The sequence below is a fragment of the Lissotriton helveticus genome, chromosome 1_1 (assembly GCF_964261635.1).
Source record: "Lissotriton helveticus chromosome 1_1, aLisHel1.1, whole genome shotgun sequence".
Lineage (NCBI taxonomy): Eukaryota > Metazoa > Chordata > Amphibia > Caudata > Salamandridae > Lissotriton > Lissotriton helveticus.
This window is the reverse complement of record NC_136057.1, coordinates 2133756941-2133783781: the sequence shown is the minus strand read 5'-3', so window position 1 is coordinate 2133783781 and position 26841 is coordinate 2133756941.

Here is a 26841-nt window from a genome sequence, read left to right as displayed (position 1 = left end):
ACTAACACCACCAGTACTACCACTACTACAACCACCAGTACTACCACTACTACAGCCACCAGTACTACCACTACCACCACCACCAGTACTACCAGTACCACCACCACCAGTACTACCACTACCAGTACTACCACTACCAGTACTACCAGTACCACTACCACCACCACCAGTACGACCACCACCAGTACTACCACCACCAGTACTACCAGTACCACCACCACCACCAGTACTACCACTGCCAGTACCACCACCACCACCAGTACTACCAGTACTACAGCCACCAGTACTACCACTACCACCACCACCAGTACTACCAGTACCATGACCACCAGTACTACCACTACCAGTACTACGGCCAGCAGTACCACCACCACTAGCACTACCACTACTGGTACCACCACCAGTACTACCACTACCACCACCACCAGTACTACCACTACCAGTACCACCACCAGTACCACCACTACCAGTACTACCACCACCAGTACTACCACCACCAGTACTACCACTACCAGTACCACCACCTCCAGTACTACCACTACTACCACTACCAGTACCACCACCACCAGTACTACCAGTACCACCACCAGTACTACCACTACCAGTACCACCACCACCAGTACTACCACTACCAGTACCACCACCACCAGTACTACCAGTACTACCACCAGCAGTACTACCAGTGCTACCACCAGCAGTACTACCACTACTACAGCCACCAGTACTACCACTACTACAGCCACTAGTACTACCACTACCACCACCACCACCACCACCAGTACTACCAGTACCACCACCACCAGCACCACCACTACCAGTACTACCAGTACCACTACCACCACCACCAGTACCACCACCACCAGTACTACCATCACCAATACTACCACTACCAGTACTACGGCCAGCAGTACCACCATCACCAATGCTACTGCTACCAGTACCACCACCACCACCACCAGTACTACCGCTACCAGTACCACCACTACCAGTACTACCACCACCAGTACTACCACCACCTCCAGTACTACCACTACTACCACTACCAGTACCACCACCACCAGTACTACCAGTACCACCACCACCAGTACTACCACTACCAGTACCACCACCACCACCAGTACTACCACTACCAGTACCACCACCACCACCAGTACTACCAGTACTACCACCATCAGTACTACCAGTACTAACACCACCAGTACTACCACTACTACGGCCACCAGTACTACCACTACTACAGCCACCAGTACTACCACTACCACCACCACCAGTACTACCAGTACCACCACCACCAGTACTACCACTACCAGTACTACCACTACCAGTACTACCAGTACCACTACCACCACCATCAGTACCACCACAACCAGTACTACCACCACCATTACTACCAGTACCACCACCACCACCAGTACTACCACTGCCAGTACCACCACCACCACCAGTACTACCAGTACTACAGCCACCAGTACTACCACTACCACCACCACCAGTACTACCAGTACCACCACCACCAGTACTACCACTACCAGTACTACCACTACCACCACCAGTACTACCACCAACAGTACAACCACCACCAGTACTACCACTACCAGTACTACGGCCAGCAGTACACCACCACTAGCACTACCACTACCGGTACCACCACCAGTACTACCACTACCACCACCACCAGTACTACCACTACCAGTACCACCACCAGTACCACCACTACCAGTACTACCACCACCAGTACTACCACCACCAGTACTACCACTACCAGTACCACCACCTCCAGTACTACCACTACTACCACTACCAGTACCACCACCACCAGTACTACCAGCACCACCACCAGTACTACCACTACCAGTACCACCACCACCACCAGTACTACCACCACCAGTTCAACCACCACCAGTACTACCACTACCAGTACTACGGCCAGCAGTACCACCACCACTAGCACTACCACTACCGGTACCACCACCAGTACTACCACTACCAGTACCACCACCACCAGTACTACCACTACCAGTACCACCACTACCAGTACTACCACCACCACCAGTACTACCACCACCAGTACTACCACCACCAGTACTACCACTACCAGTACCACCACCACCAGTACTACCAGTACCACCACCACCAGTACTACCACTACCAGAACCACCACCACCACCAGTACTACCACTACCACCACCACCAGTACTACTAGTACTACAGCCACTAAGTACTACCACTACCACCACCACCAGTACTACCAGTACCACGACCACCAGTACTACCACTACCAGTACTACCATTACCAGTACCACTACCACCACCAGAACTACCACCACCAGTACCACCACCACCAGTACTACCACTACCAGTACTACGGCCAGCAGTACCACCGCCACCAATGCTACTGCTACCAGTACCACCACCACCAGTACTCCCGCTACCAGTACCACCGCCACCAGTACCACCACTACCAGTACTACCACCACCAGTACTACCACCACCAGTACTACCACTACCAGTACCACCACCTCCAGTACTACCACTACTAGTACCACCACCACCTGTACTATCAGTACCACCACCACCAGTACTACCACTACCAGTACCACCACCACCAGTACTACCACTACCAGTACCACCACCAGTACTACCAGTACTACCACCACCAGTACTACCAGTACTACAGCCACCAGTACTACCATTACTACAGCCACCAGTATTACCACTACTAAAGCCACAGGTACTACCACTACCACTACCACCACCACCAGTACTACCACCACCATCAGTACTACCAGTACCACCACCACCAGTGCTACCACTACCAGTACTACCACTACTAGTAATACCAGTACCACTACCACCACCAATACTACCAGTACTACCACCATGAGTACTACCAGTACTACCACCAGTACTACCACTACTACAGCCACCAGTACTACCACTACTACAGCCACCAGTACCCACCACCACCAGTACTACCACCACCACTAGTACTACCAGTACCACCACCACCAGTACTACCACTACCAGTACTACCACTACCTGTACTACCAATACCACTACCACCACCACCAGTACCACCAGTACTACCACCACCAGTACTACCAGTACCACCACGACCAGTACTACCACTACCAGTACCACCACCACCACCAGTACTACCAGTACTACAGCCACCAGTACTACCACTACCACCACCACCAGTACTACCAGTACCACGACCACCAGTACTACCACTACCAGTACTACCACTACCAGTACCACTACCACCACCAGTACTACCACCAACAGTACCACCACCACCAGTACTACCACTACCAGTACTACGGCCAGCAGTACCACCACCTACCACTACCGGTACCACCACCAGTACTACCACTACCAGTACCACCACCACCAGTACTACCACTACCAGTACCACCACCAGTACCACCACTACCAGTACTACCACCACCAGTACTACCACCACCAGTACTACCACTACTACAGCCACCAGTACTACCACTACTAAAGCCACCAGTACTACCACTACCACCACCACCACCACCACCAGTACTACCAGTACCACCACCACCAGCACCACCACTACCAGTACTACCACTACCAGTACTACCAGTACCCCTACCACCACCAGTACCACCACCACCAGTACTACCACCACCAGTACTACCAGTACCACCACCACCACCAGTACTACCACTACCAGTACCACCACCACCACCAGTACTACCAGTACCACGGCCACCAGTACTACCACTACCACTACCAGTACCACTACCACCACCAGTACTACCACTACCAGTACCACCACCACCAGTACTACCACTACCAGTACTATGGCCAGCAGTACCACCACCACCAATGCTACTGCTACCAGTACCACCACCACCAGTACTACCACCACCAGTACTACCACTACCAGTACCACCAACTCCAGTACTACCACTACTACCACTACCAGTACCACCACCACCAGTACTACCAGTACCACCACCACCAGTACTACCACTACCAGTACCACCACCACCAGTACTACCACTACTACCACCACCAGTACTACCACCACCAGTACTACCACTACCAGTACCACCACCAGTACTACCAGTACTACCACCATCAGTACTACCAGTACTACCACCACCAGTACTACCACTACTACAGCCACCAGTACTACCACTACTACAGCCACCAGTACTACCACTACCACCACCACCACCACCACCAGTACTACCAGTACCACCACCACCAGCACCACCACTACCAGTACTACCACTACCAGTACTACCAGTACCCCTACCACCACCAGTACCACCACCACCAGTACTACCACCACCAGTACTACCTGTACCACTACCACCACCACCAGTACCACCACCACCAGTACTACCACCACCAGTACTACCAGTACCACCACCACCACCAATACTACCACTACCAGTACCACCACCACCACCAGTACTACCACTACCAGTACAACCACCACCACCACCAGTACTACCAGTACTACAGCCACCAGTACTACCACTACCACCACCACCAGTACTACCAGTACCACGACCACCAGTACTACCACTACCAGTACTACCACTACCAGTACCACTACCACCTCCAGTACTACCACCACCAGTACCACCACCACCAGTACTACCACTACCAGTACTACGACCAGCAGTACCACCATCACCAATGCTACTGCTACCAGTACCACCACCACCAGTACTACCGCTACCAGTACCACCACTACCAGTACTACCACCACCAGTACTACCACCACCAGTACGACCACCACCTCCAGTACAACCACTACTACCACTACCAGTACCACCACCACCAGTACTACCAGTACCACCACCACCAGTACTACCACTACCAGTACCACCACCACCACCAGTACTACCAGTACCACCACCACCACCAGTACTACCAGTACTACCACCATCAGTACTACCAGTACTAACACCACCAGTACTACCACTACTACAGCCACCAGTACTACCACTACTACAGCCACCAGTACTACCACTACCACCACCACCAGTACTACCAGTACCACCACCACCAGTACTACCACCACCAGTACTACCACTACCAGTACCACCACCTCCAGTACTACCACTACTAGTACCACCACCACCTGTACTATCAGTACCACCACCACCAGTACTACCACTACCAGTACCACCACCACCAGTACTACCACTACCAGTACCACCACCAGTACTACCAGTACTACCACCACCAGTACTACCAGTACTACAGCCACCAGTACTACCATTACTACAGCCACCAGTATTACCACTACTAAAGCCACAGGTACTACCACTACCACTACCACCACCAGTACTACCACCACCACCAGTACTACCAGTACCACCACCACCAGTGCTACCACTACCAGTACTACCACTACCAGTAATACCAGTACCACTACCACCACCAATACTACCAGTACTACCACCATGAGTACTACCAGTACTACCACCAGTACTACCACTACTACAGCCACCAGTACTACCACTACTACAGCCACCAGTACCCACCACCACCAGTACTACCACCACCACTAGTAGTACCAGTACCACCACCACCAGTACTACCACTACCAGTACTACCACTACCTGTACTACCAGTACCACTACCACCACCACCAGTACCACCACCACCAGTACTACCACCACCAGTACTACCAGTACCACCACCACCAGTACTACCACTACCAGTACCACCACCACCACCAGTACTACCAGTACTACAGCCAACAGTACTACCACTACCACCACCACCAGTACTACCAGTACCACGACCACCAGTACTACCACTACCAGTACTACCACTACCAGTACCACTACCACCACCAGTACTACCACCAACAGTACCACCACCACCAGTACTACCACTACCAGTACTATGGCCAGCAGTACCACCACCACTAGCACTACCACTACCGGTACCACCACCAGTACTACCACTACCAGTACCACCACCACCAGTACTACCACTACCAGTACCACCACCAGTACCACCACTACCAGTACTACCACCACCAGTACTACCACCACCAGTACTACCACTACCAGTACCACCACCTCCAGTACTACCACTACTACCACTACCAGTACCACCACCACCAGTACTACCAGTACCACCACCACCAGTACTACCACTACCAGTACCACCACCACCAGTACTACCACTACCAGTACCACCACCACCAGTACTACCAGTACTACCACCATCAGTACTACCAGTACTACCACCAGCAGTACTACCACTACTACAGCCACCAGTACTACCACTACTACAGCCACCAGTACTACCACTACCACCACCACCACCACCACCAGTACTACCAGTACCACCACCACCAGCACCACCACTACCAGTACTACCACTACCAGTACTACCAGTACCCCTACCACCACCAGTACCACCACCACCAGTACTACCACCACCAGTACTACCTGTACCACTACCACCACCACCAGTACCACCACCACCAGTACTACCACCACCAGTACTACCAGTACCACCACCACCACCAATACTACCACTACCAGTACCACCACCACCACCAGTACTACCACTACCAGTACCACCACCACCACCACCAGTACTACCAGTACTACAGCCACCAGTACTACCACTACCACCACCACCAGTACTACCAGTACCACGACCACCAGTACTACCACTACCAGTACTACCACTACCAGTACCACTACCACCTCCAGTACTACCACCACCAGTACCACCACCACCAGTACTACCACTACCAGTACTACGACCAGCAGTACCACCATCACCAATGCTACTGCTACCAGTACCACCACCACCAGTACTACCGCTACCAGTACGACCACTACCAGTACTACCACCACCAGTACTACCACCACCAGTACTACCACCACCTCCAGTACTACCACTACTACCACTACCAGTACCACCACCACCAGTACTACCAGTACCACCACCACCAGTACTACCACTACCAGTACCACCACCACCACCAGTACTACCAGTACCAGTACTACCACTACCAGTACTACCTGTACCACTACCACCACCACCAGTACCACCACCACCAGTACTACCACCACCAGTACTACCAGTACCACCACCACCACCAGTACTACCACTACCAGTACCACCACCACCACCAGTACTACCACTACCAGTACCACCACCACCACCAGTACTACCAGTACTACAGCCACCAGTAGTACCACTACCACCACCACCAGTACTACCAGTACCACGACCACCAGTACTACCACTACCAGTACTACCACTACCAGTACCACTACCACCACCAGTACTACCACCACCAGTACCACCACCACCAGTACTACCACTACCAGTACTACGGCCAGCAGTACCACCATCACCAATGCTACTGCTACCAGTACCACCACCACCAGTACTACCGCTACCAGTACCACCACTACCAGTACTACCACCACCAGTACTACCACCACCAGTACTACCACCACCTCCAGTACTACCACTACTACCACTACCAGTACCACCACCACCAGTACTACCAGTACCACCACCACCAGTACTACCACTACCAGTACCACCACCACCACCAGTACTACCAGTACCACCACCACCACCAGTACTACCAGTACTACCACCATCAGTACTACCAGTACTAACACCACCAGTACTACCACTACTACAGCCACCAGTACTACCACTACTACAGCCACCAGTACTACCACTACCACCACCACCAGTACTACCAGTACCACCACCACCAGTACTACCACTACCAGTACTACCACTACCAGTACTACCTGTACCACTACCACCACCACCAGTACCACCACCACCAGTACTACCACCACCAGTACTACCAGTACCACCACCACCACCAGTACTACCACTGCCAGTACCACCACCACCACCAGTACTACCAGTACTACCACTCCCACCACCACCAGTACTACCAGTACCATGACCACCAGTACTACCACTACCAGTACTACGGCCAGCAGTACCACCACCACTAGCACTACCACTACTGGTACCACCACCAGTACTACCACTACCACCACCACCAGTACTACCACTACCAGTACCACCACCAGTACCACCACTACCAGTACTACCACCACCAGTACTGCCACCACCAGTACTACCACTACCAGTACCACCACCTCCAGTACTACCACTACTACCACTACCAGTACCACCACCACCAGTACTACCAGTACCACCACCAGTACTACCACTACCAGTACCACCACCACCAGTACTACCACTACCAGTACCACCACCACCAGTACTACAAGTACTACCACCATCAGTACTACCAGTACTACCACCAGCAGTACTACCACTACTACAGCCACCAGTACTACCACTACTACAGCCACTAGTACTACCACTACCACCACCACCACCACCACCACCAGTACTACCAGTACCACCACCACCAGCACCACCACTACCAGTACTACCACTACCAGTACTACCAGTACCACTACCACCACCACCAGTACCACCACCACCAGTACTACCATCACCAGTACTACCACTACCAGTACTACGGCCAGCAGTACCACCATCACCAATGCTACTGCTACCAGTACCACCACCACCACCACCAGTACTACCGCTACCAGTACCACCACTACCAGTACTACCACCACCAGTACTACCACCACCAGTACTACCACCACCTCCAGTACTACCACTACTACCACTACCAGTACCACCACCACCAGTACTACCAGTACCACCACCACCAGTACTACCACTACCAGTACCACCACCACCACCAGTACTACCACTACCAGTACTACCACTACCAGTACTACCTGTACCACTACCACCACCACCAGTACCACCACCACCAGTACTACCACCACCAGTACTACCAGTACCACCACCACCACCAGTACTACCACTACCAGTACCACCACCACCACCAGTACTACCACTACCAGTACCACCACCACCACCAGTACTACCAGTACTACAGCCACCAGTACTACCACTACCACCACCACCAGTACTACCAGTACCACGACCACCAGTACTACCACTACCAGTACTACCACTACCAGTACCACTACCACCACCAGTACTACCACCACCAGTACCACCACCACCAGTACTACCACTACCAGTACTACGGCCAGCAGTACCACCATCACCAATGCTACTGCTACCAGTACCACCACCACCAGTACTACCGCTACCAGTACCACCACTACCAGTACTACCACCACCAGTACTACCACCACCAGTACTACCACCACCTCCAGTACTACCACTACTACCACTACCAGTACCACCACCACCAGTACTACCAGTACCACCACCACCAGTACTACCACTACCAGTACCACCACCACCACCAGTACTACCAGTACCACCACCACCAGTACTACCAGTACTACCACCATCAGTACTACCAGTACTACCACCAGCAGTACTACCACTACTACAGCCACCAGTACTACCACTACTACAGCCACCAGTACTACCACTACCACCACCACCAGTACTACCAGTACCACCACCACCAGCACCACCACTACCAGTACTACCACTACCAGTACTACCAGTACCACTTGTACCACCACCACCAGTACTACCACCACCAGTACTACCAGTACCACCACCACCACCACCAGTACTACCACTATCAGTACCACCACCACCACCAGTACTACCAGTACTACAGCCACCAGTACTACCACTACCACCACCACCAGTACTACCAGTACCACGACCACCAGTACTACCACTACCAGTACTACCACTACCAGTACCACTACCACCACCAGTACTACCACCACCAGTACCACCACCACCAGTACTACCACCACCAGTACCACCACCACCAGTACTATCACTACCAGTACTACGGCCAGCAGTACCACCACCACCAATGCTACTGCTACCAGTACCACCACCACCAGTACTCCCGCTACCAGTACCACCACCACCAGTATCACCACTACCAGTACTACCACCACCAGTACTACCACCACCAGTACTACCACTACCAGTACCACCAACTCCAGTACTACCACTACTACCACTACCAGTACCACCACCACCAGTACTACCAGTACCACCACCACCAGTACTACCACTACCAGTACCACCACCACCAGTACTACCACTACTACCACCACCAGTACTACCACCACCAGTACTACCACTACCAGTACCACCACCAGTACTACCAGTACTACCACCATCAGTACTACCAGTACTACCACCACCAGTACTACCACTACTACAGCCACCAGTACTACCACTACTACAGCCACCAGTACTACCACTACCACCACCACCAGTACTACCACCACCACCAGTACTACCAGTACCACCAGTACTACCACTACCAGTACTACCACTACCAGTACTACCAGTACCACTACCACCACCACCAGTACCACCACCACCAGTACTACCACCACCAGTACTACCAGTACCACCACCACCACCAGTACTACCACTACCACCACCAGTAGTACTACCATTACCACGACCACCAGTACTACCACTACCAGTACTACCACTACCAGTACCACTGCCACCACCAGTACTACCACCACCAGTACCACCACCACCAGTACTACCCCTACCAGTACTACGGCCAGCAGTACCACCACCACTAGCACAACCACTACCGGTACCACCACCAGTACTACCACTACCAGTACCACCACCACCAGTACTACCACTACCAGCACCACCACTACCAGTACTACCACCACCACCAGTACTACCACCACCAGTACTACCACCACCAGTACTACCACTACCAGTACCACCACCACCAGTACTACCAGTACCACCACCACCAGTACTACCACTACCAGTACCACCACCACCACCAGTACTACCACCACCAGTACAACCACCACCAGTACTACCACTACCAGTACTACGGCCAGCAGTACCACCACCACTAGCACTACCACTACCGGTACCACCACCAGTACTACCACTACCAGTACCACCACCACCAGTACTACCACTACCAGTACCACCACTACCAGTACTACCACCACCACCAGTACTACCACCACCAGTACTACCACCACCAGTACTACCACTACCAGTACCACCACCACCAGTACTACCAGTACCACCACCACCAGTACTACCACTACCAGTACTACCATTACCAGAACCACTACCACCACCAGAACTACCACCACCAGTACTACCACTACCAGTACTACGGCCAGCAGTACCACCACCACCAATGCTACTGCTACCAGTACCACCACCACCAGTACTCCCGCTACCAGTACCACCGCCACCAGTACCACCACTACCAGTACTACCACCACCAGTACTACCACCACCAGTACTACCACTACCAGTACCACCACCTCCAGTACTACCACTACTAGTACCACCACCACCTGTACTATCAGTACCACCACCACCAGTACTACCACTACCAGTACCACCACCACCAGTACTACCACTACCAGTACCACCACCAGTACTACCAGTACTACCACCACCAGTACTACCAGTACTACAGCCACCAGTACTACCATTACTACAGCCACCAGTATTACCACTACTAAAGCCACAGGTACTACCACTACCACCACCACCAGTACTACCACCACCACCACCAGTACTACCAGTACCACCACCACCAGTGCTACCACTACCAGTACTACCACTACCAGTAATACCAGTACCACTACCACCACCAATACTACCAGTACTACCACCATGAGTACTACCAGTACTACCACCAGTACTACCACTACTACAGCCACCAGTACTACCACTACTACAGCCACCAGTACCCACCACCACCAGTACTACCACCACCACTAGTACTACCAGTACCACCACCACCAGTACTACCACTACCAGTACTACCACTACCTGTACTACCAGTACCACTACCACCACCACCAGTACCACCACCACCAGTACTACCACCACCAGTACTACCAGTACCACCACCACCAGTACTACCACTACCAGTACCACCACCACCACCACCACCACCAGTACTACCAGTACTACAGCCACCAGTACTACCACTACCACCACCACCAGTACTACCAGTACCACGACCACCAGTACTACCACTACCAGTACTACCACTACCAGTACCACTACCACCACCAGTACTACCACCAACAGTACCACCACCACCAGTACTACCACTACCAGTACTACGGCCAGCAGTACCACCACCACTAGCACTACCACTACCGGTACCACCACCAGTACTACCACTACCAGTACCACCACCACCAGTACTACCACTACCAGTACCACCACCAGTACCACCACTACCAGTACTACCACCACCAGTACTACCACCACCAGTACTACCACTACCAGTATCACCACCTCCAGTACTACCACTACTACCACTACCAGTACCACCACCACCAGTACTACCAGTACCACCACCACCAGTACTACCACTACCAGTACCACCACCACCAGTACTACCACTACCAGTACCACCACCACCAGTACTACCAGTACTACCACCATCAGTACTACCAGTACTACCACCAGCAGTACTACCACTACTACAGCCACCAGTACTACCACTACTACAGCCACCAGTACTACCACTACCACCACCACCACCACCACCAGTACTAGCAGTACCACCACCACCAGCACCACCACTACCAGTACTACCACTACCAGTACTACCAGTACCCCTACCACCACCAGTACCACCACCACCAGTACTACCACCACCAGTACTACCTGTACCACTACCACCACCACCAGTACCACCACCACCAGTACTACCACCACCAGTACTACCAGTACCACCACCACCACCAGTACTACCACTACCAGTACCACCACCACCACCAGTACTACCACTACCAGTACCACCACCACCACCAGTACTACCAGTACTACAGCCACCAGTACTACCACTACCACCACCACCAGTACTACCAGTACCAAGACCACCAGTACTACCACTACCAGTACTACGACTACCAGTACCACTACCACCACCAGTACTACCACCACCAGTACCACCACCACCAGTACTACCACTACCAGTACTACGACCAGCCGTACCACCATCACCAATGCTACTGCTACCAGTACCACCACCACCAGTACTACCGCTACCAGTACCACCACTACCAGTACTACCACCACCAGTACTACCACCACCAGTACTACCACCACCTCCAGTACTACCACTACTACCACTACCAGTACCACCACCACCAGTACTACCAGTACCACCACCACCAGTACTACCACTACCAGTACCACCACCACCACCAGTACTACCAGTACCAGTACTACCACTACCAGTACTACCTGTACCACTACCACCACCACCAGTACCACCACCACCAGTACTACCACCACCAGTACTACCAGTACCACCACCACCACCAGTACTACCACTACCAGTACCACCACCACCACCAGTACTACCACTACCAGTACCACCACCACCACCAGTACTACCAGTACTACAGCCACCAGTACTACCACTACCACCACCACCAGTACTACCAGTACCACGACCACCAGTACTACCACTACCAGTACTACCACTACCAGTACCACTACCACCACCAGTACTACCACCACCAGTACCACCACCACCAGTACTACCACTACCAGTACTACGGCCAGCAGTACCACCATCACCAATGCTACTGCTACCAGTACCACCACCACCAGTACTACCGCTACCAGTACCACCACTACCAGTACTACCACCACCAGTACTACCACCACCAGTACTACCACCACCTCCAGTACTACCACTACTACCACTACCAGTACCACCACCACCAGTACTACCAGTACCACCACCACCAGTACTACCACTACCAGTACCACCACCACCACCAGTACTACCAGTACCACCACCACCACCACCAGTACTACCACCATCAGTACTACCAGTACTAACACCACCAGTACTACCACTACTACAGCCACCAGTACTACCACTACTACAGCCACCAGTACTACCACTACCACCACCACCAGTACTACCAGTACCACCACCACCAGTACTACCACTACCAGTACTACCACTACCAGTACTACCTGTACCACTACCACCACCACCAGTACCACCACCACCAGTACTACCACCACCAGTACTACCAGTACCACCACCACCACCAGTACTACCACTGCCAGTACCACCACCACCACCACCAGTACTACCAGTACTACCACTCCCACCACCACCAGTACTACCAGTACCATGACCACCAGTACTACAACTACCAGTACTACGGCCAGCAGTACCACCACCACTAGCACTACCACTACTGGTACCACCACCAGTACTACCACTACCACCACCACCAGTACTACCACTACCAGTACCACCACCAGTACCACCACTACCAGTACTACCACCACCAGTACTACCACCACCAGTACTACCACTACCAGTACCACCACCTCCAGTACTACCACTACTACCACTACCAGTACCACCACCACCAGTACTACCAGTACCACCACCAGTACTACCACTACCAGTACCACCACCACCAGTACTACCACTACCAGTACCACCACCACCAGTACTACCAGTACTACCACCATCAGTACTTCCAGTACTACCACCAGCAGTACTACCACTACTACAGCCACCAGTACTACCACTACTACAGCCACTAGTACTACCACTACCACCACCACCACCACCACCACCAGTACTACCAGTACCACCACCACTACCAGTACTACCACTACCAGTACTACCAGTACCACTACCACCACCACCAGTACCACCACCACCAGTACTACCATCACCAGTACTACCACTACCAGTACTACGGCCAGCAGTACCACCATCACCAATGCTACTGCTACCAGTACCACCACCACCACCACCAGTACTACCGCTACCAGTACCACCACTACCAGTACTACCACCACCAGTACTATCACCACCAGTACTACCACCACCTCCAGTACTACCACTACTACCACTACCAGTACCACCACCACCAGTACTACCAGTACCACCACCACCAGTACTACCACTACCAGTACCACCACCACCACCAGTACTACCACTACCAGTACTACGACCAGCAGTACCACCACCACCAATGCTACTGCTACCAGTACCACCACCACCAGTACTCCCGCTACCAGTACCACCGCCACCAGTACCACCACTACCAGTACTACCACCACCAGTACTACCACCACCAGTACTACCACTACCAGTACCACCACCTCCAGTACTACCACTACTAGTACCACCACCACCTGTACTATCAGTACCACCACCACCAGTACTACCACTACCAGTACCACCACCACCAGTACTACCACTACCAGTACCACCACCAGTACTACCAGTACTACCACCACCAGTACTACCAGTACTACAGCCACCAGTACTACCATTACTACAGCCACCAGTATTACCACTACTAAAGCCACAGGTACTACCACTACCACTACCACCACCACCAGTACTACCACCACCACCAGTACTACCAGTACCACCACCACCAGTGCTACCACTACCAGTACTACCACTACCAGTAATACCAGTACCACTACCACCACCAATACTACCAGTACTACCACCATGAGTACTACCAGTACTACCACCAGTACTACCACTACTACAGCCACCAGTACTACCACTACTACAGCCACCAGTACCCACCACCACCAGTACTACCACCACCACTAGTACTACCAGTACCACCACCACCAGTACTACCACTACCAGTACTACCACTACCTGTACTACCAGTACCACTACCACCACCACCAGTACCACCACCACCAGTACTACCACCACCAGTACTACCAGTACCACCACCACCAGTACTACCACTACCAGTACCACCACCACCACCACCAGTACTACCAGTACTACAGCCACCAGTACTACCACTACCACCACCACCAGTACTACCAGTACCACGACCACCAGTACTACCACTACCAGTACTACCACTACCAGTACCACTACCACCACCAGTACTACCACCAACAGTACCACCACCACCAGTACTACCACTACCAGTACTACGGCCAGCAGTACCACCACCACTAGCACTACCACTACCGGTACCACCACCAGTACTACCACTACCAGTACCACCACCACCAGTACTACCACTACCAGTACCACCACCAGTACCACCACTACCAGTACTACCACCACCAGTACTACCACCACCAGTACTACCACTACCAGTACCACCACCTCCAGTACTACCACTACTACCACTACCAGTACCACCACCACCAGTACTACCAGTACCACCACCACCAGTACTACCACTACCAGTACCACCACCACCAGTACTACCACTACCAGTACCACCACCACCAGTACTACCAGTACTACCACCATCAGTACTACCAGTACTACCACCAGCAGTACTACCACTACTACAGCCACCAGTACTACCACTACTACAGCCACCAGTACTACCACTACCACCACCACCACCACCAGTACTACCAGTACCACCACCACCAGCACCACCACTACCAGTACTACCACTACCAGTACTACCAGTACCCCTACCACCACCAGTACCACCACCACCAGTACTACCACCACCAGTACCACCTGTACCACTACCACCACCACCAGTACCACCACCACCAGTACTACCACCACCAGTACTACCAGTACCACCACCACCACCAGTACTACCACTACCAGTACCACCACCACCACCAGTACTACCACTACCAGTACCACCACCACCACCAGTACTACCAGTACTACAGCCACCAGTACTACCACTACCACCACCACCAGTACTACCAGTACCACGACCACCAGTACTACCACTACCAGTACTACCACTACCAGTACCACTACCACCACCAGTACTACCACCACCAGTACCACCACCACCAGTACTACCACTACCAGTACTACGACCAGCAGTACCACCATCACCAATGCCACTGCTACCAGTACCACCACCACCAGTACTACCGCTACCAGTACCACCACTACCAGTACTACCACCACCAGTACTACCACCACCAGTACTACCACCACCTCCAGTACTACCACTACTACCACTACCAGTACCACCACCACCAGTACTACCAGTACCACCACCACCAGTACTACCACTACCAGTACCACCACCACCACCAGTACTACCCGTACCAGTACTACCACTACCAGTACTACCTGTACCACTACCACCAACACCAGTACCACCACCACCAGTACTACCACCACCAGTACTACCAGTACCACCACCACCACCAGTACTACCACTACCAGTACCACCACCACCACCAGTACTACCACTACCAGTACCACCACCACCACCAGTACTACCAGTACTATAGCCACCAGTACTACCACTACCACCACCACCAGTACTACCAGTACCACGACCACCAGTACTACCACTACCAGTACCACTACCACCACCAGTACTACCACCACCAGTACCACCACCACCAGTACTACCACTACCAGTACTACGGCCAGCAGTACCACCATCACCAATGCTACTGCTACCAGTACCACCACCACCAGTACTACCGCTACCAGTACCACCACTACCAGTACTACCACCACCAGTACTACCACCACCAGTACTACCACCACCTCCAGTACTACCACTACTACCACTACCAGTACCACCACCACCAGTACTACCAGTACCACCACCACCAGTACTACCGCTACCAGTACCACCACTACCAGTACTACCACCACCAGTACTACCACCATCAGTACTACCAGTACTAACACCACCAGTACTACCACTACTACAGCCACCAGTACTACCACTACTACAGCCACCAGTACTACCACTACCACCACCACCAGTACTACCAGTACCACCACCACCAGTACTACCACTACCAGTACTACCACTACCAGTACTACCAGTACCACTACCACCACCATCAGTACCACCACAACCAGTACTACCACCACCATTACTACCAGTACCACCACCACCACCAGTACTACCACTGCCAGTACCACCACCACCACCAGTACTACCAGTACTACAGCCACCAGTACTACCACTACCACCACCACCAGTACTACCAGTACCACCACCACCAGTACTACCACTACCAGTACTACCACTACCACCACCAGTACTACCACCAACAGTACAACCACCACCAGTACTACCACTACCAGTACTACGGCCAGCAGTACACCACCACTAGCACTACCACTACCGGTACCACCACCAGTACTACCACTACCACCACCACCAGTACTACCACTACCAGTACCACCACCAGTACCACCACTACCAGTACTACCACCACCAGTACTACCACCACCAGTACTACCACTACCAGTACCACCACCTCCAGTACTACCACTACTACCACTACCAGTACCACCACCACCAGTACTACCAGCACCACCACCAGTACTACCACTACCAGTACCACCACCACCACCAGTACTTCCACCACCAGTTCAACCACCACCAGTACTACCACTACCAGTACTACGGCCAGCAGTACCACCACCACTAGCACTACCACTACCGGTACCACCACCAGTACTACCACTACCAGTACCACCACCACCAGTACTACCACTACCAGTACCACCACTACCAGTACTACCACCACCACCAGTACTACCACCACCAGTACTACCACCAACAGTACTACCACTACCAGTACCACCACCACCAGTACTACCAGTACCACCACCACCAGTACTACCACTACCAGTACCACCACCACCACCAGTACTACCACTACCACCACCACCAGTACTACCAGTACTACAGCCACTAAGTACTACCACTACCACCACCACCAGTACTACCAGTACCACGACCACCAGTACTACCACTACCAGTACTACCATTACCAGTACCACTACCACCACCAGAACTACCACCACCAGTACCACCACCACCAGTACTACCACTACCAGTACTACGACCAGCAGTACCACCGCCACCAATGCTACTGCTACCAGTACCACCACCACCAGTACTCCCGCTACCAGTACCACCGCCACCAGTACCACCACTACCAGTACTACCACCACCAGTACTACCACCACCAGTACTACCACTACCAGTACCACCACCTCCAGTACTACCACTACTAGTACCACCACCACCTGTACTATCAGTACCACCACCACCAGTACTACCACTACCAGTACCACCACCACCAGTACTACCACTACCAGTACCACCACCAGTACTACCAGTACTACCACCACCAGTACTACCAGTACTACAGCCACCAGTACTACCATTACTACAGCCACCAGTATTACCACTACTAAAGCCACAGGTACTACCACTACCACTACCACCACCACCAGTACTACCACCACCATCAGTACTACCAGTACCACCACCACCAGTGCTACCACTACCAGTACTACCACTACTAGTAATACCAGTACCACTACCACCACCAATACTACCAGTACTACCACCATGAGTACTACCAGTACTACCACCAGTACTACCACTACTACAGCCACCAGTACTACCACTACTACAGCCACCAGTACCCACCACCACCAGTACTACCACCACCACTAGTACTACCAGTACCACCACCACCAGTACTACCACTACCAGTACTACCACTACCTGTACTACCAATACCACTACCACCACCACCAGTACCACCAGTACTACCACCACCAGTACTACCAGTACCACCACGACCAGTACTACCACTACCAGTACCACCACCACCACCAGTACTACCAGTACTACAGCCACCAGTACTACCACTACCACCACCACCAGTACTACCAGTACCACGACCACCAGTACTACCACTACCAGTACTACCACTACCAGTACCACTACCACCACCAGTACTACCACCAACAGTACCACCACCACCAGTACTACCACTACCAGTACTACGGCCAGCAGTACCACCACCTACCACTACCGGTACCACCACCAGTACTACCACTACCAGTACCACCACCACCAGTACTACCACTACCAGTACCACCACCAGTACCACCACTACCAGTACTACCACCACCAGTACTACCACCACCAGTACTACCACTACCAGTACCACCACCTCCAGTACTACCACTACTACCACTACCAGTACCACCACCACCAGTACTACCAGTACCACCACCACCAGTACTACCACTACCAGTACCACCACCACCAGTACTACCAGTACCACCACCACCAGTACTACCACTACCAGTACCACCACCACCAGTACTACCACTACCAGTACCACCACCACCAGTACTACCAGTACTACCACCATCAGTACTACCAGTACTACCACCAGCAGTACTACCACTACTACAGCCACCAGTACTACCACTACTACAGCCACCAGTACTACCACTACCACCACCACCACCACCAGTACTACCAGTACCACCACCACCAGCACCACCACTACCAGTACTACCACTACCAGTACTACCAGTACCCCTACCACCACCAGTACCACCACCACCAGTACTACCACCACCAGTACTACCAGTACCACCACCACCACCAGTACTACCACTACCAGTACCACCACCACCACCAGTACTACCAGTACCACGGCCACCAGTACTACCACTACCACTACCAGTACCACTACCACCACCAGTACTACCACTACCAGTACCACCACCACCAGTACTACCACTACCAGTACTATGGCCAGCAGTACCACCACCACCAATGCTACTGCTACCAGTACCACCACCACCAGTACTACCACCACCAGTACTACCACTACCAGTACCACCAACTCCAGTACTACCACTACTACCACTACCAGTACCACCACCACCAGTACTACCAGTACCACCACCACCAGTACTACCACTACCAGTACCACCACCACCAGTACTACCACTACTACCACCACCAGTACTACCACCACCAGTACTACCACTACCAGTACCACCACCAGTACTACCAGTACTACCACCATCAGTACTACCAGTACTACCACCACCAGTACTACCACTACTACAGCCACCAGTACTACCACTACTACAGCCACCAGTACTACCACTACCACCACCACCAGTACTACCACCACCACCAGTACTACCAGTACCACCAGTACTACCACTACCAGTACTACCACTACCAGTACTACCAGTACCACTACCACCACCACCAGTACCACCACCACCAGTACTACCACCACCAGTACTACCAGTACCACCACCACCACCAGTACTACCACTACCACCACCAGTAGTACTACCATTACCACGACCACCAGTACTACCATTACCAGTACTACCACTACCAGTACCACTGCCACCACCAGTACTACCACCACCAGTACCACCACCACCAGTACTACCACTACCAGTACTACGGCCAGCAGTACCACCACCACTAGCACAACCATTACCGGTACCACCACCAGTACTACCACTACCAGTACCACCACCACCAGTACTACCACTACCAGTACCACCACTACCAGTACTACCACCACCACCAGTACTACCACCACCAGTACTACCACTACCAGTACCACCACCACCAGTACTACCAGTACCACCACCACCAGTACTACCACTACCAGTACCACCACCACCACCAGTACTACCACCACCAGTACAACCACCACCAGTACTACCACTACCAGTACTACGGCCAGCAGTACCACCACCACTAGCACTACCACTACCGGTACCACCACCAGTACTACCACTACCAGTACCACCACCACCAGTACTACCACTACCAGTACCACCACTACCAGTACTACCACCACCACCAGTACTACCACCACCAGTACTACCACCACCAGTACTACCACTACCAGTACCACCACCACCAGTACTACCAGTACCACCACCACCAGTACTACCACTACCAGTACCACCACCACCACCAGTACTACCACTACCAGTACCACCACCACCAGTACTACCAGTACTACAGCCACCAGTACTACCACTACCACCACCACCAGTACTACCAGTACCACGACCACCAGTACTACCACTACCAGTACTACCATTACCAGAACCACTACCACCACCAGAACTACCACCACCAGTACCACCACCACCAGTACTACCACTACCAGTACTACGGCCAGCAGTACCACCACCACCAATGCTACTGCTACCAGTACCACCACCACCAGTACTCCCGCTACCAGTACCACCGCCACCAGTACCACCACTACCAGTACTACCACCACCAGTACTACCACCACCAGTACTACCACTACCAGTACCACCACCTCCAGTACTACCACTACTAGTACCACCACCACCTGTACTATCAGTACCACCACCACCAGTACTACCACTACCAGTACCACCACCACCAGTACTACCACTACCAGTACCACCACCAGTACTACTAGTACTACCACCACCAGTACTACCAGTACTACAGCCACCAGTACTACCATTACTACAGCCACCAGTATTACCACTACTAAAGCCACAGGTACTACCACTACCACTACCACCACCAGTACTATCACCACCACCAGTACTACCAGTACCACCACCACCAGTGCTACCACTACCAGTACTACCACTACCAGTAATACCAGTACCACTACCACCACCAATACTACCAGTACTACCACCATGAGTACTACCAGTACTACCACCAGTACTACCACTACTACAGCCACCAGTACTACCACTACTACAGCCACCAGTACCCACCACCACCAGTACTACCACCACCACTAGTACTACCAGTACCACCACCACCAGTACTACCACTACCAGTACTACCACTACCTGTACTACCAGTACCACTACCACCACCACCAGTACCACCACCACCAGTACTACCACCACCAGTACTACCAGTACCACCACCACCAGTACTACCACTACCAGTACCACCACCACCACCAGTACTACCAGTACTACAGCCACCAGTACTACCACTACCACCACCACCAGTACTACCAGTACCACGACCACCAGTACTACCACTACCAGTACTACCACTACCAGTACCACTACCACCACCAGTACTACCACCAACAGTACCACCACCACCAGTACTACCACTACCAGTACTATGGCCAGCAGTACCACCACCACTAGCACTACCACTACCGGTACCACCACCAGTACTACCACTACCAGTACCACCACCACCAGTACTACCACTACCAGTACCACCACCAGTACCACCACTACCAGTACTACCACCACCAGTACTACCACCACCAGTACTACCACTACCAGTACCACCACCTCCAGTACTACCACTACTACCACTACCAGTACCACCACCACCAGTACTACCAGTACCACCACCACCAGTACTACCACTACCAGTACCACCACCACCAGTACTACCACTACCAGTACCACCACCACCAGTACTACCAGTACTACCACCATCAGTACTACCAGTACTACCACCAGCAGTACTACCACTACTACAGCCACCAGTACTACCACTACTACAGCCACCAGTACTACCACTACCACCACCACCACCACCACCAGTACTACCAGTACCACCACCACCAGCACCACCACTACCAGTACTACCACTACCAGTACTACCAGTACCCCTACCACCACCAGTACCACCACCACCAGTACTACCACCACCAGTACTACCTGTACCACTACCACCACCACCAGTACCACCACCACCAGTACTACCACCACCAGTACTACCAGTACCACCACCACCACCAATACTACCACTACCAGTACCACCACCACCACCAGTACTACCACTACCAGTACCACCACCACCACCACCAGTACTACCAGTACTACAGCCACCAGTACTACCACTACCACCACCACCAGTACTACCAGTACCACGACCACCAGTACTACCACTACCAGTACTACCACTACCAGTACCACTACCACCTCCAGTACTACCACCACCAGTACCACCACCACCAGTACTACCACTACCAGTACTACGACCAGCAGTACCACCATCACCAATGCTACTGCTACCAGTACCACCACCACCAGTACTACCGCTACCAGTACCACCACTACCAGTACTACCACCACCAGTACTACCACCACCTCCAGTACTACCACTACTACCACTACCAGTACCACCACCACCAGTACTACCAGTACCACCACCACCAGTACTACCACTACCAGTACCACCACCACCACCAGTACTACCAGTACCAGTACTACCACTACCAGTACTACCTGTACCACTACCACCACCACCAGTACCACCACCACCAGTACTACCACCACCAGTACTACCAGTACCACCACCACCACCAGTACTACCACTACCAGTACCACCACCACCACCAGTACTACCACTACCAGTACCACCACCATCACCAGTACTACCAGTACTACAGCCACCAGTAGTACCACTACCACCACCACCAGTACTACCAGTACCACGACCACCAGTACTACCACTACCAGTACTACCACTACCAGTACCACTACCACCACCAGTACTACCACCACCAGTACCACCACCACCAGTACTACCACTACCAGTACTACGGCCAGCAGTACCACCATCACCAATGCTACTGCTACCAGTACCACCACCACCAGTACTACCGCTACCAGTACCACCACTACCAGTACTACCACCACCAGTACTACCACCACCAGTACTACCACCACCTCCAGTACTACCACTACTACCACTACCAGTACCACCACCACCAGTACTACCAGTACCACCACCACCAGTACTACCACTACCAGTACCACCACCACCACCAGTACTACCAGTACCACCACCACCACCAGTACTACCAGTACTACCACCATCAGTACTACCAGTACTAACACCACCAGTACTACCACTACTACAGCCACCAGTACTACCACTACTACAGCCACCAGTACTACCACTACCACCACCACCAGTACTACCAGTACCACCACCACCAGTACTACCACTACCAGTACTACCACTACCAGTACTACCTGTACCACTACCACCACCACCAGTACCACCACCACCAGTACTACCACCACCAGTACTACCAGTACCACCACCACCACCAGTACTACCACTGCCAGTACCACCACCACCACCAGTACTACCAGTACTACCACTCCCACCACCACCAGTACTACCAGTACCATGACCACCAGTACTACCACTACCAGTACTACGGCCAGCAGTACCACCACCACTAGCACTACCACTACTGGTACCACCACCAGTACTACCACTACCACCACCACCAGTACTACCACTACCAGTACCACCACCAGTACCACCACTACCAGTACTACCACCACCAGTACTGCCACCACCAGTACTACCACTACCAGTACCACCACCTCCAGTACTACCACTACTACCACTACCAGTACCACCACCACCAGTACTACCAGTACCACCACCAGTACTACCACTACCAGTACCACCACCACCAGTACTACCACTACCAGTACCACCACCACCAGTACTACCAGTACTACCACCATCAGTACTACCAGTACTACCACCAGCAGTACTACCACTACTACAGCCACCAGTACTACCACTACTACAGCCACTAGTACTACCACTACCACCACCACCACCACCACCACCAGTACTACCAGTACCACCACCACCAGCACCACCACTACCAGTACTACCACTACCAGTACTACCAGTACCACTACCACCACCACCAGTACCACCACCACCAGTACTACCATCACCAGTACTACCACTACCAGTACTACGGCCAGCAGTACCACCATCACCAATGCTACTGCTACCAGTACCACCACCACCACCACCAGTACTACCGCTACCAGTACCACCACTACCAGTACTACCACCACCAGTACTACCACCACCAGTACTACCACCACCTCCAGTACTACCACTACTACCACTACCAGTACCACCACCAGTACCACCACCACCAGTACTACCACTACCAGTACCACCACCACCACCAGTACTACCACTACCAGTACTACCACTACCAGTACTACCTGTACCACTACCACCACCACCAGTACCACCACCACCAGTACTACCACCACCAGTACTACCAGTACCACCACCACCACCAGTACTACCACTACCAGTACCACCACCACCACCAGTACTACCACTACCAGTACCACCACCACCACCAGTACTACCAGTACTACAGCCACCAGTACTACCACTACCACCACCACCAGTACTACCAGTACCACGACCACCAGTACTACCACTACCAGTACTACCACTACCAGTACCACTACCACCACCAGTACTACCACCACCAGTACCACCACCACCAGTACTACCACTACCAGTACTACGGCCAGCAGTACCACCATCACCAATGCTACTGCTACCAGTACCACCACCACCAGTACTACCGCTACCAGTACCACCACTACCAGTACTACCACCACCAGTACTACCACCACCAGTACTACCACCACCTCCAGTACTACCACTACTACCACTACCAGTACCACCACCACCAGTACTACCAGTACCACCACCACCAGTACTAACACTACCAGTACCACCACCACCTCCAGTACTACCAGTACCACCACCACCAGTACTACCAGTACTACCACCATCAGTACTACCAGTACTACCACCAGCAGTACTACCACTACTACAGCCACCAGTACTACCACTACTACAGCCACCAGTACTACCACTACCACCACCACCAGTACTACCAGTACCACCACCACCAGCACCACCACTACCAGTACTACCACTACCAGTACTACCAGTACCACTTGTACCACCACCACCAGTACTACCACCACCAGTACTACCAGTACCACCACCACCACCACCAGTACTACCACTATCAGTACCACCACCACCACCAGTACTACCAGTACTACAGCCACCAGTACTACCACTACCACCACCACCAGTACTACCAGTACCACGACCACCAGTACTACCACTACCAGTACTACCACTA